Source organism: Gouania willdenowi, chromosome 3 (genome assembly GCF_900634775.1).
Source record: "Gouania willdenowi chromosome 3, fGouWil2.1, whole genome shotgun sequence".
Taxonomy (NCBI): domain Eukaryota; kingdom Metazoa; phylum Chordata; class Actinopteri; order Blenniiformes; family Gobiesocidae; genus Gouania; species Gouania willdenowi.
Window position 1 is genome coordinate 28,496,542 of NC_041046.1, and position 14,685 is coordinate 28,511,226.

Genomic DNA, 14,685 nt, shown 5'->3' on the forward strand with positions numbered 1-14,685 from the left:
GATGCCTTGATCAAGGGCACCTGGACAGCTACCAGAACAACTTCTGTATTTTGGTCCACATTGGGACTTGAACCTGCCACCCTCCGGTTTCCAACCCATGTCTCTGCGGACTCAGCTACTGCCGCCCAAGTATTAAGGAAGTATTGCATGGATTTTACGTTCCCATAAATATCAAAATAAAAAATACAAACCCAATAGTAACAAACACAATATCTCTAATGGACTGCAATGGGTGACGTCCAGTCAGACAAGGTTGTGCTTCTGAACCTCATTGTATACCCATCACACTGCTCACACTGCTTACACACCATTTACACTGATGTCCGCCCCATACTCATTCTCATTCCACTCGCACATAGTTTAGCACCAGCTGTTTCCATGCAGGTAGACCTTTTAATACTCTATCATGTTTTTTCTGTAGTCTGTACCTTCTCCTCACCCTTCTCTCTCTTTTATGTTTCAAGTGTCTTGAAGCTGGAGTTGACAGTTCCTGATGGCAGCGAGGGAGTAAGTAGATGATAAAAAGCAGGTGCCCCAGGACAGAGCCCTGGGGAACATCTGTAGTGACTGGCAGTGGGTGGGATGTAAATTATTTTAGTTGAATGCAATGAGTGCGGCCTGAACGGTAAGATTTAAACCAGTTTAGGGTGGTGTGTGTGACGAGAGAAGTCTGTCGAGGTGGATGGTGTGTGAAATGGTATCAAAGGCCGCACTGAGATCAAGCAGGATGAGGATGGAGAGGAGAACAGAATCTGCAGCCAGGAGGAGATTGCAGGAGAGGTGAGTATGAAGCTGAGGCAACATTTTTTTACAGAGGAATGGCAGGTTGGATATAGGTCGTAGGTTATTAAGATTATTTAGGGCCCTATAAAAACCGCGTTAATGGAATCACAGAAGCGACCAATAAAAACATTTAAACGCGGAAATGGACAAAACCGGCATGAAACGCCGTCACCGTGGTGCACAGAACGTTTTTTTTATGAGGGAATGTTTCCTTGGACCGCTTTTTAGGTGCACCGCGCTCGCCCCTCATGTCCTGGCTGCATTAAACTCATCTTAAATCACCACAAACACCCTCTAAAACAACACAAATCATCACCTCTAGAGCCCGTTAACTTTGCTGTGCCTGTGAAGTTCTGTCCGTGTTTTGTGTAGCACAGCGATGCTCTGTGAGAACGTGATCAGCTTTAATCATCTTCACCTGCTCAATGTTCGAACTGTGATGCCTGGCTAACTAAGAATAACTCAGTCCGTGCTGTCCTTTAATTCTTTTAATTCCAGCCTTTTGTCTGTGCCTCGTAAGTACACATTCACAGTCAGCAAGCAGCAAGCTACCTCAAGTGCAACCATTTCAGTGGGAACTTCTGGTTTACAAAATAAAAGTCCATTCTAACATCTCATCAGAGCCACAGTAAAATGCATGTTGAAATAATGCATTGATAAAAAAAAAAAAAAGTAATAAAACACAATAATGAAAACAATCAAAGTTTATACGTAATTGATTTTTTTTCATTTTTATTAAGCAATGAAAAATGTAATATTTATATTCATATATATATATATATATATATATATATATATATATATATATATATATTTAGAGAGTGCATGGCTTATTAGCCAGAACATTGTTTTGTTTTGTTGTTTTCCTAAAAAAGATGTTTTGTTTTCTTTTGTTTTTTAACTTCAGTGTATTGCATGGTGTTCCTTTCGTCCTGACTATGGGGACAAAAGTAACAAAGTGCAACATCTAGTCAACATCAAATTCCACTTTACACAAGATAGGATCATTTAAATGAGGTTAATTTAAACTAAGTTGATCAGAACCTAATCAATAAACCTACTCAGATTCAGTAAACCATTGATCCCTGAGAGGAAATCAGGTGACATTAATGCTGTTCTAATACATCTTTATATGACATATAAATAATTAAAAAGGAGGAGTCAGAATAATACATGACACTACAACTTATATCTACCTTTTAATTGTGTGTACTTTATTTTTGACACATTTTTGTTTAATTATGAGTTTTTTTTTTAATTATTTATTTTGTTTCCTCACAAACTAATGTTTTCTTTAAAAAGTAATAAATGTTTCTAAAAAAAAAACGGAATTTGGAAAAAAAAAATAAAACAGATTTTCTAGGGCCCTAATTATTGGGATCTGAACTGGGTTTTTTGAGAATCGGTGTGACAGCAGCTGTTTTTAGTGAGGAGAGGACAGTTCCAGTGGTGAGTGAGGAATGTATAATGTGTGTAATGAGGGGAGCCAGAGTGGACACAGAGGCTTTAACGAGAATAGTTGGAAGGGGGTCTAACTGGCAGGTTGAGATTTTTGGATTTAGCAATGAGTTCAGTTATGTCGCAGACAGAAAGTAAAGTGAAAACAGGGAGTGGTTGGGGGGGGGGGGGGGGGGGTGTTGGTTGAGGACAAGGTTTCGTGAGCTGGGTTTGGAAAGAGCTGTTGATTGATATTATTGATTTTGGTGGTAAAAAATGATATGAGGGTATTGCAGAACGTGGTGGAGTACATGTGCGAGGGAAAAGTATGAGGGCCCGGGGGGCTGAATGACGTGTCTGAGTACAGAGAACAGGGCTTTTGAATTGCCTGTATGGGAATGAATTAAACAAGAGTAGTGGGAGGATTTAGCCTGCTGGATACAGTCCTTGTAGTGAGAGATATGGTTGAGATACAGTTCCTTGTGAACAGTGAGCCCAGTGTGTTTATACAAGCGTTCCAGTTGATGACCTTTTGCTTTGAGTTGCCTGAGAGTGGAAGTGAACCAGGAGCAAGGTTATTAAGAAGATTATGAAGGCTGTCATTGTAATGATTGAGCAGGTCGTCAGGGGTGGAGTGGCTGATGGGATGAGGAAAACCATGACTACAAGATGTGGAAGTATCCAGATTGATATTCCGAAAAGAAATGGTACGTGGGAGGATGGTTTTGTATGGTGGCAGGTTAACATTAAATGAGAAAAGCTTGTGGTGAGAGATCAGGAGATCATCAGCCCTGCAACTGACAGGAGAGACACCAAAGTAGCAGAGCATGGATGTCCTTTAGTGTGAGTTGGAAAGTTAATATATTGCTGAAAACCAAGACTTTCCAGGCAAGAAGTAAAATCCAGAGTCAGAGAATGATTTGGATTGTCCATGTGGATATTAAAATCACCCATAATAATTATGTTATATGACGGTGGGTTAAAAAGGCAGCAAAGTTATTGATAAAATCTTTATTTGGCTTGGGTGGATGATAAACAGTAGCAACACTGTTTGTGTAGGACTGATGACAGCTCTCTATAATACATTGGAACATTGGAATATTAGAACATTAGAAGATTGGAACATAGTGATGACATCATCACTGTGGAGGTCGGACTGGTGGCATCACTGTAGAGGTAGGGACCAATGTTCCATTGTTCTTATGTTATAACTGATGACTTCATCACTGTAGAGCTAGGACTGATGACATCATCACTGAAGATTGGAACATAGGGATGACATTACCACTGTTGAGTACGAGGATTGATGAAATTATCGCTGAGTCCGTCCACTCAGGGGGTGGGGCATCCAAAAAAAATTCGATGTTGCACACCCTTGAAACAAGCAACAGCCATGTTGAAAGTCTCAGCTTTGTCTGTCCCTGAACCGCAGAGATATTTGAGCCACAGTCACACACACAGACAGATTCCTTGCTTTTACAGAGATTATCATTATTATTAGTAGTATATAGCATTTTAAGTTTCTTCCTTGATCCGCTTCCCACTTCTTAACCCACCTACATTCAAGCATTCAGCAGACTGTGTGTGTTTATATTAAAGTTTAGATTGATTCAAGTATCTTCACTGTTGAATCATCTCCATCTTGCATGATACTGTTGGTCTAATAATGTTTTAAAAAAAATCTCTTTTTTTCCTGTGTTACTTGTGGTGAGAGCGCAGCCTTTTCTTGTCAAGCTGAGGGGAATCCGCGGTGCCAATCTCATTTAAATATGATTTGTATATGTAAATGGGGGCATGAACATATGTGCGGTCACATTCACATTGATTTAGATGTTCAAAGGATAGGTTCGTAGATCCAGTCCTACGCACAGATTCAAACCTACGCCATTTTTCACGCTAGTCTTTGTTCATGAGGCCCCAGGTCTTTGAGTGTGGTTGACTCCATCTTATTTTTTGTTTGTTATGGTTTTTTTTATTGGGTTATTGGGGTATTTTTGGTATTTTGGTTTTCTTTTGTGCTTTTGAGTGTTTACTGCATCCACCTTCATCATGCTCTGCAGCCACATTTATTTTTGCAATATTTGTTGAGCATTTTTTGTGCATTTATGAAAGAATGGCAAAACCGGTGCAAGATATACTGTATCTACATTTATCTTGATTGTCTTTATTTGTTTCATATTTATAGCCCAAACTCATATTTCCTAAATGTTTTTTGTTTCATAGCTAAAGTTAACTGCCTCCTCTGAAATTATTTTACAGTAAACTCTGAATTATAATCTGCCTCGTCTTTTTTAAAACTTTCAAAAGTTATTTCTTATTGTGTATTGCAGAGCAACTTTCCCTTAATGTCTAAAATGCACATTATTGCTTTGCCATGGGAACTGGAGAAATAGCAAAAACACGTTTTAAATATATTACACAAAAACATATTTACAATTAAAACCACTGCTTGTGTTCTTGATTCTGGTAAATATAATTATCTTGCATAACATTTTCTTTTTCATGGACAATAATACCTTAAAACAATTGAAAGTATTGATTTTTTTTTTTTTATTCAAGAGCTTTATTGTGAGACTGCCTTACAGCAGAAACCCAGAGGTATCCACAGCCTAGCTTTGTTTTGCACTGTAAGCATAAAATAATCTTTTACACACATTACGAGGCTTAAAGGGGTGAGCTGCGGTGAGAAAAATACTTGTCCTGGAATGGATTTGAAATAAACTCTCTGTAGATATATGAATGTTTTTTGCTTCAAACAGTTATTTATTCATGAGAGAGAAGAACAGTTTATTATTAATAATCTGTTTAATCACCACCTGTTGTATGACTCTTCTGTCCTCCTGTGATGAGACAAAGCTTTTTGTAATTTGGAATTTTTACGAGACTCGAAAAATCTGTGAGCGTTCAAACATGATGATAGCACGGGACATTAATACCCACAAATTATGTAACACATTTTTAAAAACCAAAAGGGATAGAATGGGATTCACAGCTGAGGTGTTAATATTTTGTGACCATCACTTTTGTTTCTAATAGTGGGATTTTCTTTACCATTAGTCATTGCACAATGTGTAATGTTAACCTTAGTACTTTTGTATTAAATTATCTTTTCACAAGACAATTAATCACCTTTCTTATAGCCAATGAGCTGGACATTACCAGTGTTATATCTACAGATATTCAAAATCAGCTTTTTGCAGATATTTGATATGCCGATATTGACCAACACATTTTTGGTATTAAAGACCCCATCTTACGCTAAATCAACTTTTCTGTGCTTTAAACATCATTAAAGTGTTATTAGGGCTTCATACACATGCCCAAAGTGTTTTTTTTTCATTGAATCCCTCAATCATTAGTAAGAGGGTGATTTGCTCCTTTCTTACTGCAGGGTGAGCCCAAACACCTCACTCCAATTTGATGACGCGTTCCCACTTTGATGACGAATTTGACGTGGCACTGAGCTGGAGAAGCCGCGCCTCCAGGAAGCTCTCTGCCGTGATTGACATGTAAACAGACGCCCACGAAGGTGAGCATTTCAGCGTCCTTCGCGCAGTGTTATGTATGTATTTTCTACAGTCTCTGTATAAACCGGTGAACGCCCCGCCCCCACGCTCTGTCTCGTGTTTATAAAACAGCATGAGCTCGGCTAAGGAGTGGGTGGGAGGGGGGCGGGCCGTCTTCTGGCCCTACGTCACCGTGCGGGGAGGAGGAAGTCAGTGTCCCGTCTATAGACACGCCCACTCATGAATATGCATAAGTGGGACGCAAATCAGTACGTTTGTGTAAAGTTGCTCAGAAAGTGACTTTTCTGAGGCAAAAACTCTGGAAAAAAGGTGAGTTTGGGAAAATTAACCTCAAATACTATGTTTTTGGGGATCTTAGAACAAATGGAGATAGCTGAAAAATAGCATGATATGGGACCTTTTACTACAACCGATATATACATAGACCACTTTCTCCCAAACTTAATTTTAAGTCACATTATATACTGTATATCACCATGGATGGGCATATTAGCGCTACTTTTAATATGATGTCCCATTGGCATATGATATAGTCCACCTGAAACTCCATCTGTGCAACATAAGAAAACTAATTACACTTAAGTAATGGAAAAACTGCCATTTTTTTTTTTTTTTTAAATATTTCAAATAACACTCATCTGTTTGTCAATATCAGTGGAAAATCAAATCTGATGTCATCCGGTATCACATCTAATGGCAAATATCGACCCAGTTAACATCGTCCATCATCAAATGTAATGATTTTCACTCTGAATCTAATATTATCAACCCTTTCATGTAAGTGAGTTCCAGTTATTACTGATTCCTGAATTGCAAAACTTAACGTGCAATCATGGTGTGCAAATGCTGCACAATAAACTGGATTCCTGTGACACCTGCAAGATAATGGAGAAGGTGAACTATAACTTTCCTGTACACTGCTTTAGAAAATGCAGTGACATCATAGGGATTCAGAGACAAAATTCTTCTACCGGGCATCTGTCTCATAAGCTTGGCCATCATGGAACTGTCAAAGCTGTCAGGACTGTCCATGCTCATTATTGCCACAATGCCATGCATCGATATGTTATGACAAACTTAAGCTTCAGTTACACAATTAGAAGAAGGCCTGCACAGTCAGTTATCGGGTAGAGGGAGAGCAGATTGACAGCTGAGAAAAGACAAGGCCGCATTTAAAGATCAGCTCTGTCATGGAGACAGGGACACCGCTCTGTCTCCATCCAAAGCATTTATTCCTTGCCTCTCATTTCCAGGTCAGCATAGGATTGAGACGGGTAACCAAAGTCGCTAAAGAGCCCCAACTTAAGAAAACAAGTTCTGTCCTGTCTTATCCTGGGCTCGGGGTGGGGATAAGAGCATCTGGGATTTGAGCACAAGCTCTCACTGATGCACCAGAGGGAGGGGAAACTAGCAAATCCCACAAGTATGATATAAAAGAGGAAGTATTGTCTTGAAGAGTTAGTAGGGAAACATCTACAGCATTTTCTCAGAAATTATGAAGACTTTACTTTTATAATGCCTTCATCAATGTGAGAGGAACACAACAAACAATGCTCATGCTTAAAATAGGTTTTTATATGAAACAGTTAACTCCAGCACATTATGTAGTAAGGTTGTATCATGTAATTACATTATGCGTGTGTTGAGAGAAGCTTTCAAGATCATCTGTTTTATTTTAAAATGACATCATAATGAGATGTGTGTTTGTTTGTTTTAGAGAATGTAATATTCTACAAGGAACTTGGAGCTTCTCTCAGACAAGACAAGCATGTGAAAACACGCTAAAGACAACAAAATCAAAGAAAATCACAAACATTTTTAAATCTGTTCAACTATGATTGTTTCTTCTTCAAGTCCAACCTCAATAAAATGCTGAATGAAAGATAAGCCAGATAATGACGCAATGATGATTTAGTCCTTTCTGATATTGAAATTTGCGCATGCCCAAGTTTTTGCTGACGAACACTGTTAAACAACCCTCAGCCCTATTTCCCATTGAGCTAGACATGCTTTTTAGTGTTTAAAGAAGCATAGGGCAGCATCATGATATGACTCCATAATGACAAGATGGCCGACTGGGGTAACTCCAGCCATCAACCAAGCTGGTGGCGGGAGCTCTCGTGAACTCTTTACAACAGCACAGCTGATGCTGTGACAGTTATTTATCTTATTTACTAGCCGTTCATGTGACTGTTTACTGCAAGACCCTTCGCAAGCCTCCGTAGAACCAAAAAGTAGTTTGGTCCACCACTCTTGACTTCCTCCAGTCTCCAAGCTGTCGAGAACACTCATTCAGCATCATTTGATGTCACGTCCGTATGACACACACAGCCTGTTCAAGGCAATAGGGAGATATGTGTGTGGGCTCATTCTTTTTGGTTATGAAAGCTTCATTACCTATTAGCTGTAAAAGACTTGACCCTGTGGTACGCATGCAAACTACCACAGCTCAGCTTAGAGCTGTGCAAACTACAGCCATGTTACCCGGTCAGCAGTCTGGTTAGAGAATTGTGTTGCATTCTCTACAGTTAAATCCTCTTTGGTGTTAATATACCAGTAAATACTGTACACTGGAGACAAATGCAGCTCTGATCCTTTTAGGCTGTTTAAAACCATCAAGTTTTATTTTTAGCAGCTTTCAGTGGCATCTGTTTTGATTTGAAAGAACATTCGGCCACTTTTGGTCTACGGCTGTACATCAAAGTTCTACGGTTCATCATTTCCCTTGCCAATAAATGTCAACCCTGATTCTTTGCAATATTCTGTCAACTGCAGTCCTCTAATGATTAAAATAATCAATAGTCCAAATATTCCTGGTCTCTGCCACTGTAAAATGCTCGAGGAGGGTTGTTGTGAATCTCACAATCCAGCGCTCAGCTGAGATGTTGGAAAGGTCTATTGGCAGGGCAAATTAGCCCCTTTTGATCAGTGTTAAAATGAACCACTTTTAAATGTCTTGTACAGTTTGCTTTGTTAAAGCAGTTGTAAATAAACAAAAAGGACATAATTACATTTCTTTGAAAATGGGGTAGTAATTTGTTTACAATTCAGGTGTGGGGGAATAAATTAGGCTGGAAATAACATTTTAATCCATGTTAGACCAGTTTTCTTTTTCTCAAATTCTATGCTTAAGATTCTCTTTTAGTTAAATCTTCCTTGGATTTTGGCAACACTTAAAATTCTGTCTTGTAAGACTTACGGAACAGCAAAAGCTAACGTTAAATGCAGGAAGTGAGAAGTCAGTCACTTAGACCTTGGCTTTTTCCAAAATAAACTCATCTGAAGAAGTTGTGATGAAGAGATTCCTTCAAAAATGGATTCAAATATTTTATAACTATTCTGTGTTGAATAAGGATGCCCAAGATACGAAAATAAGACAAATCCGATCACCTTTGTGCAGAACAGGTGCATATCATGTGTCGAAGGCATTTCGGTATGTTAATGAGGGCAGAGCTTTGTGGAAACTGATAAAGAAACAGAGAAGACTTTGTGTAGAAAAAGTTGTGTCTCAGGTCAGTGGGTTAGTACCTTGGAGAGCCATTGTTTATTGTGACCGCTTCAGCTGCTTTTTCCGTATCAGAGGGAAGGAAAAACACATGAGATCCAGATTTAACTAAAATATAAAGATGTGATAATAGTTTGGAATGGTAAAACTGCACATATGCAGAGTAGGATTAATAGATAACTGATATTTAGGTTTTGGAATAGTCATTACTTTCATTTGTCTGAGCAAATGTCTATACTTTCTGCTTTTGCATCAAACTTCCGCTATACAAAAACTGACTAGCTTCATCTGTTTAGAAAGACTATAGCATGTGTTGCTGAAGGTAAGTGAAAAATACTTTTTCAGCCTTTAGGAAACATAACAAATTTTACAGAAGAACAAATGTAAAAACTGGTGCTTGAATATGGATGTGAACTCTAATGGTACGTTCACACCAAACACATTTTGGGCATCAAAATTGTGCTTCACTCGCATAGTTGGATGCTTGTGCTCATTGAATGCAGACCCTTGTCACCAACGTCAAAGATGCTCTTGATGCGCGTCGAGGGGAGGGGCTTCTCTGTTGCCGGTGGTGTTCATACAATGGATGATATGGTGATCAGTTACGTTCATAATTCGCCCAGTGACTGTTAAGTGGTGGGGAACATTGTGTTGAGAAGGCTGTGTTTCCGGTCGGATGTATTTTGGTGTGACTCAGTGTGTGCACTGTGATGTTAAAGGGCTATAGAGAAGTTTGGTTGAATGGAGAATAAAGTTTGGAGTTCCTTGCTGAACACGCCGCCTCTCATTCATCGGCTCTACATTATCGAGGGAGTGGCTTGGCTTTATTAGCGCCTCGGCGTTGTTTCTGGATTCACCAGAGCTGCGCTCGAACGAGAGTCTCATTCAGTGCTACTTCCGTCTTTCCCGTGCCAAGTTTGATGACCTGCTGACCGGCATCGGCGCTCGCATCTCCTACCAGGACACCAACTACAGGCGCTCTATTCCAGAAGAGAGTCTGTCCATCTGTTTCCGCCTCCGGTTTGTGTTTTTTTCTTCTTCTCATTATTCTGAATATGTCACGGTTGGGGAACGCTATCGATTGGTCGATGCGCCACGATATGCCCCAAAAGTTCAACAATCCCAACTCCAGCGTCAGCTGCGTTGGACGCACGTCAAAAGCGTTTGTCGAGTGAAATGCATCAAAACGCGCCGCACAGGAGCCGCGGGACTTTCAGCGGGACATCCGACGGTCAATAGAAGCGCGTCCACCATATATTGTGAATGTACACCTGCCGCTTTTGGCGCCATAAGGACACACGTTGGACCTACAGCCAATTAAGAGACAAATGGAGTAATGCATTTGTACCTTTATATTTATCCATACTTTGAATCAGTGTTAGTTAAAATGCAGAATTGGTCCATGTGAAACGATAGAGAAATCATTGTTTTTCACCTTCAATAACACCCTTGACTAATTATTGAAACAAGTCTAATTACCTTTCTCCTCTAATTGTGCGTTTGCTCTATTCCCCTGGGCTTAACCATCAGAAGAGAGAACCATCAACCATTACCTCACTTCCTCCATCAGTTAACAGGGTTGTTCACTTCCAGCATATTCCGTGCCTTTTACATCCCCAGTGAGATGCACTTATTTGCAGCCAGCCTCTCCACCCCGAGGCATTACTTGTTTGTTTCCACTATGAGATCCCTACTGTGAATCTGCACGTCACTTTACTGTTCATCCAGAGTTATGCTTATGAAATACTTCCCTGTCCTCGTCACAGTGCTTTCATTCTGCACTGCAGTCTTGTTGCAGTGCCCTCCTCCTCAGGTAGCAATGCCAATTATAAGAGGCCTGTGAGGCACACTTTTATCTCTGTGTATTTTACTTTAATAAAATTGGGATTTGTTTACTGTAGTGCTGGATTTGATAATGCAACAAATGCAATGTAGAAAAAAAAGCACTGTGACCTGGGTAAGTTTAAAGCATCCATGACAAATCTAGTTATCATCAGTGCCTCAGCTCTGACAACACAAAGTCATCACTAGCTGGGTTTCCATTACAGATTTTTGTGAAATAAAAATGATATTTCTAAATGTCGACAAAGTATAGTTGCGCTTTGAATGTATGTTCATTGACATTGACAGGTTGTTTTGGGCAGGAGCCCCGTAACTTAGACTTTGCTGCAAGAAGATGAACGTTCAGAACCTCCTTATAACACTCTGTATTCCTTTGTTGTTTGCTGTCTAATGTGGCACTAATAAAGCTAAGAAATGTCTGGGTCTCCTCCTCTGTCCACACGTACCATGCCATGTTTACTCAGAGAGAAGTGATCAGGTCACGTCATGTGACCATGTACGTCACTTTCTGTGGCGTGTATTTGCGGAAGTGTTTCCTAAGCACTTTTGCGCCACATTTCAGTATTGAAATTACTTTTTTGCGATATTTGTGCATTTCCAAGGGTAATGGAAACACAGCTACTGGTGTGGACTGGAGTGCCTTGGCCAGTATGGTTTAGGCAATGGGTGAACTAGAAAATATATTGTTCTTAAGTTTGTTAATTCACTTGTTCTTCAGGGCATGACCGAGCACTCCTCTTCACAACACAAACTCTGTTCCAAGAACATTGTCAGAAGCTATTTGGTGGTGTTTGTGTGTGAGTCTTAGTTTAATTCTGCAGGTCTTATTTTAAGTTTAGTCAACTCTTGTCTTTTTGAGCTTCCTAGGTCTTTGTCTTTGTGGCTCCACCTCCCAGTGACGTCAGTGTGTATTGGTTGTGAGTGATTAGCGCCCTCATGTTTTCTGTTCACTATTTATCTGAGTGTTTGGACACAGAATTATTGCTGGTTTATTTTCAATTTTACCCTCTTCAAGTGCTGCAGCGCTTTTGTCCCCTGCTCCCAGTTTTCTTTGTGTCTCCTTGGGCTTCCTTAGGATTTAGTTTTTTTGTTAGTATTGCAATTAAACATGAACTGGTCTTAAGAACGCAACGCCTGCCTGCTGCCAGCATCTCTTTCTGCACTTCGGTCCTCCATAAGACAGGTAAAAACTCATTTGTTTATCGAGAAACTACTCTTGATAACCGAACACAGACGAGTTAATTAAAGCTCACAGATGTTAATAAAGAAAGGGTAGCAATTCATGATACTTTTCTTCTTTTAGTCCCAATGGGTATAAATGTTCTCTACAATAGTTAAATGAGAAATACTTTAGTGCAACAAATTTAAGTGTAACTTTAATTTACCTTGTGATCAGTAATCAGTGATTATCAGCTGGTACTGCCTTTCACTGACTGGTAGTAAGGGATCAGCCCAAAAAACCCAATTATGCCCTATTTGCACGAGATTAGTTTTACCTAGGGACCACATCATTTTGGAGACTGTCTGTGATGTTAATCCCGTGCAAATCGGCCAGGTCAGTAATTTGTAAAATGAAAATTCCCCTGTGATAATACTAATCCAATGCGAATAGGCATCTCTGTGATTTGGACAGAAATGGGTGGGATCTGATGTGTGATTACGCATTGTTTTGTTTCCGGTGTCACATTCTGTGTTTAACTTGTACTGAGATTGATTATGAGCATATATGTGCGCATGCAACCATAACCTTAAAGGGCCCATGTTTTGCTAAATCAACTTTTCTGTGCTTTAAACATGATAAAAGTGCAATCTGGGCTTCATACACATGCCAAAGTGTTTTTTTCATTGATTCCCTCAATCATTAGTTAGAGGGTGATTTGCTCCTTTCTTACTACAGGGTGAGCCCAAACACCTCGCTCCAATTTGATGACGCGCTTCCACTTTGATGAGGAATTTGACACGGCACTGAGCTGGAGAAGCCGCGCCTCCAGGAAGCTCGCCGTGATTGACATGTAAACAGACACGCCTACGAAGGTGAGCATTCCAGCGTCCTTTGAGCAGTGCTATGTATGTATTTTCTACAGTCTATGTATGTACCGGCGAACGCCCCGCCCCCACGCTCTGTCTTGTGTTTATGAAGCAGCATGAGCTCGGCTACAAAGTGGGTGGGAGGAGGGCGGGCCGTCCTCTGACCCTATGTCACCATGCAGGGAGGAGAAGGTCAGTGTCCCATCTATAGACACGCCCAATCATGAATATGCATAAGTAGGCTGCAAATCAGCCTGTTTGTGTAGAGTTGCTCAGAAAGTGACTTTTAAGAGGGCTAAAACTTTGGAAAACAGGCGAGTTTGGGAAAATTAACCTTAAATACTATGTTTTTGGGTTTCTTAGAACAAATGGAGATGGGTAAAAAATAGCATGACATGGGACTTTTAATTTAAAAACAAAAATAAAGAAAACTGAATTATTTTTTTTAGCAAATTCATTTTCCGTTAGTGCGCAAATATGCTCATAATCAATCTCAGTATGAGGTAAACACAGACCGTGACACCGGGACGCACGTTTATTTACTTTTGGCAAAGAATGGAGGCTGCATTGGAGTGTTTAGGACATTTTTTGGATCCCGGGCCAGCAAAACCTTATCGGCCCACAACGTATGGCAACAAAGAGAAGGCTGAAGAGATGGAGCAATATGAGAAGCAAATTGTAGATCACGTACTGCTTTGCACTGTGCGGTAAGAATTGTATTTGTTTTTCTGTTTGTACCCTTCTATTTAATACAGCTGGCTAGCAGTCACACAGCACCGAGCTGTGGTCAAAAGCCTGCGAAGTAGTTTTAACATCAATTCACTCACTGTTTCACGTTTTCAGATGTCCGTAAATTTCAGCAAAATCTCAGGCTTCGGTTATCCCGTGCGAATGCGCCACATAAAAAAGCAGGCGTTGGGGGGGTCATTTATCTATTACATGTTTCTTAAGTAAAACTAATATCGTGCGAATAGGGCTTAGAGTGATCTTAACACCTATCTCAATTTTTTTATTTGTCTTGTGGTCATCAGGGCTTCAGAGCCATGTAAGAGAATTAACCAGTTTTTTGCTAGCAATGCTTCGGACTTAAACTTTTTATTTTATTTTATTTATTTATTTTAGTTTTTTCAATGCAAGGTGGCTTTTACAATTTGTGCTGGCTCATCTTTACAACAATTGACTACATTCACAATAAAATGTTAAAGAATGAAATGTGATTTAGATCAAGAAGCAGTACAACATCTTACATTTAGACAGCTCAACAAAGAAGGTTAAAACGGTTAGGGTCTACCATGTCCCAGAGCTCTCTACAGTGATATACAAGACTTTTTTTTTCTTCCGTACATACTCCAGCAGCCACACATTATAGACAAGCAGCAAATAAGGAAAGATTCAGGAAAAGGATATAATGGAATTTGCATTTATTAAATTTAGATTACAGTGCTGTATGAATGTGCTGATTGCTCAGTGTTACAGCCTGCTGCTGATTAGGTAATGTCACACACCTGGGCCCAGTGTACTGAGGTTACTTAAGCTCCCAGAATCCTTCACTCACTTTCTCCT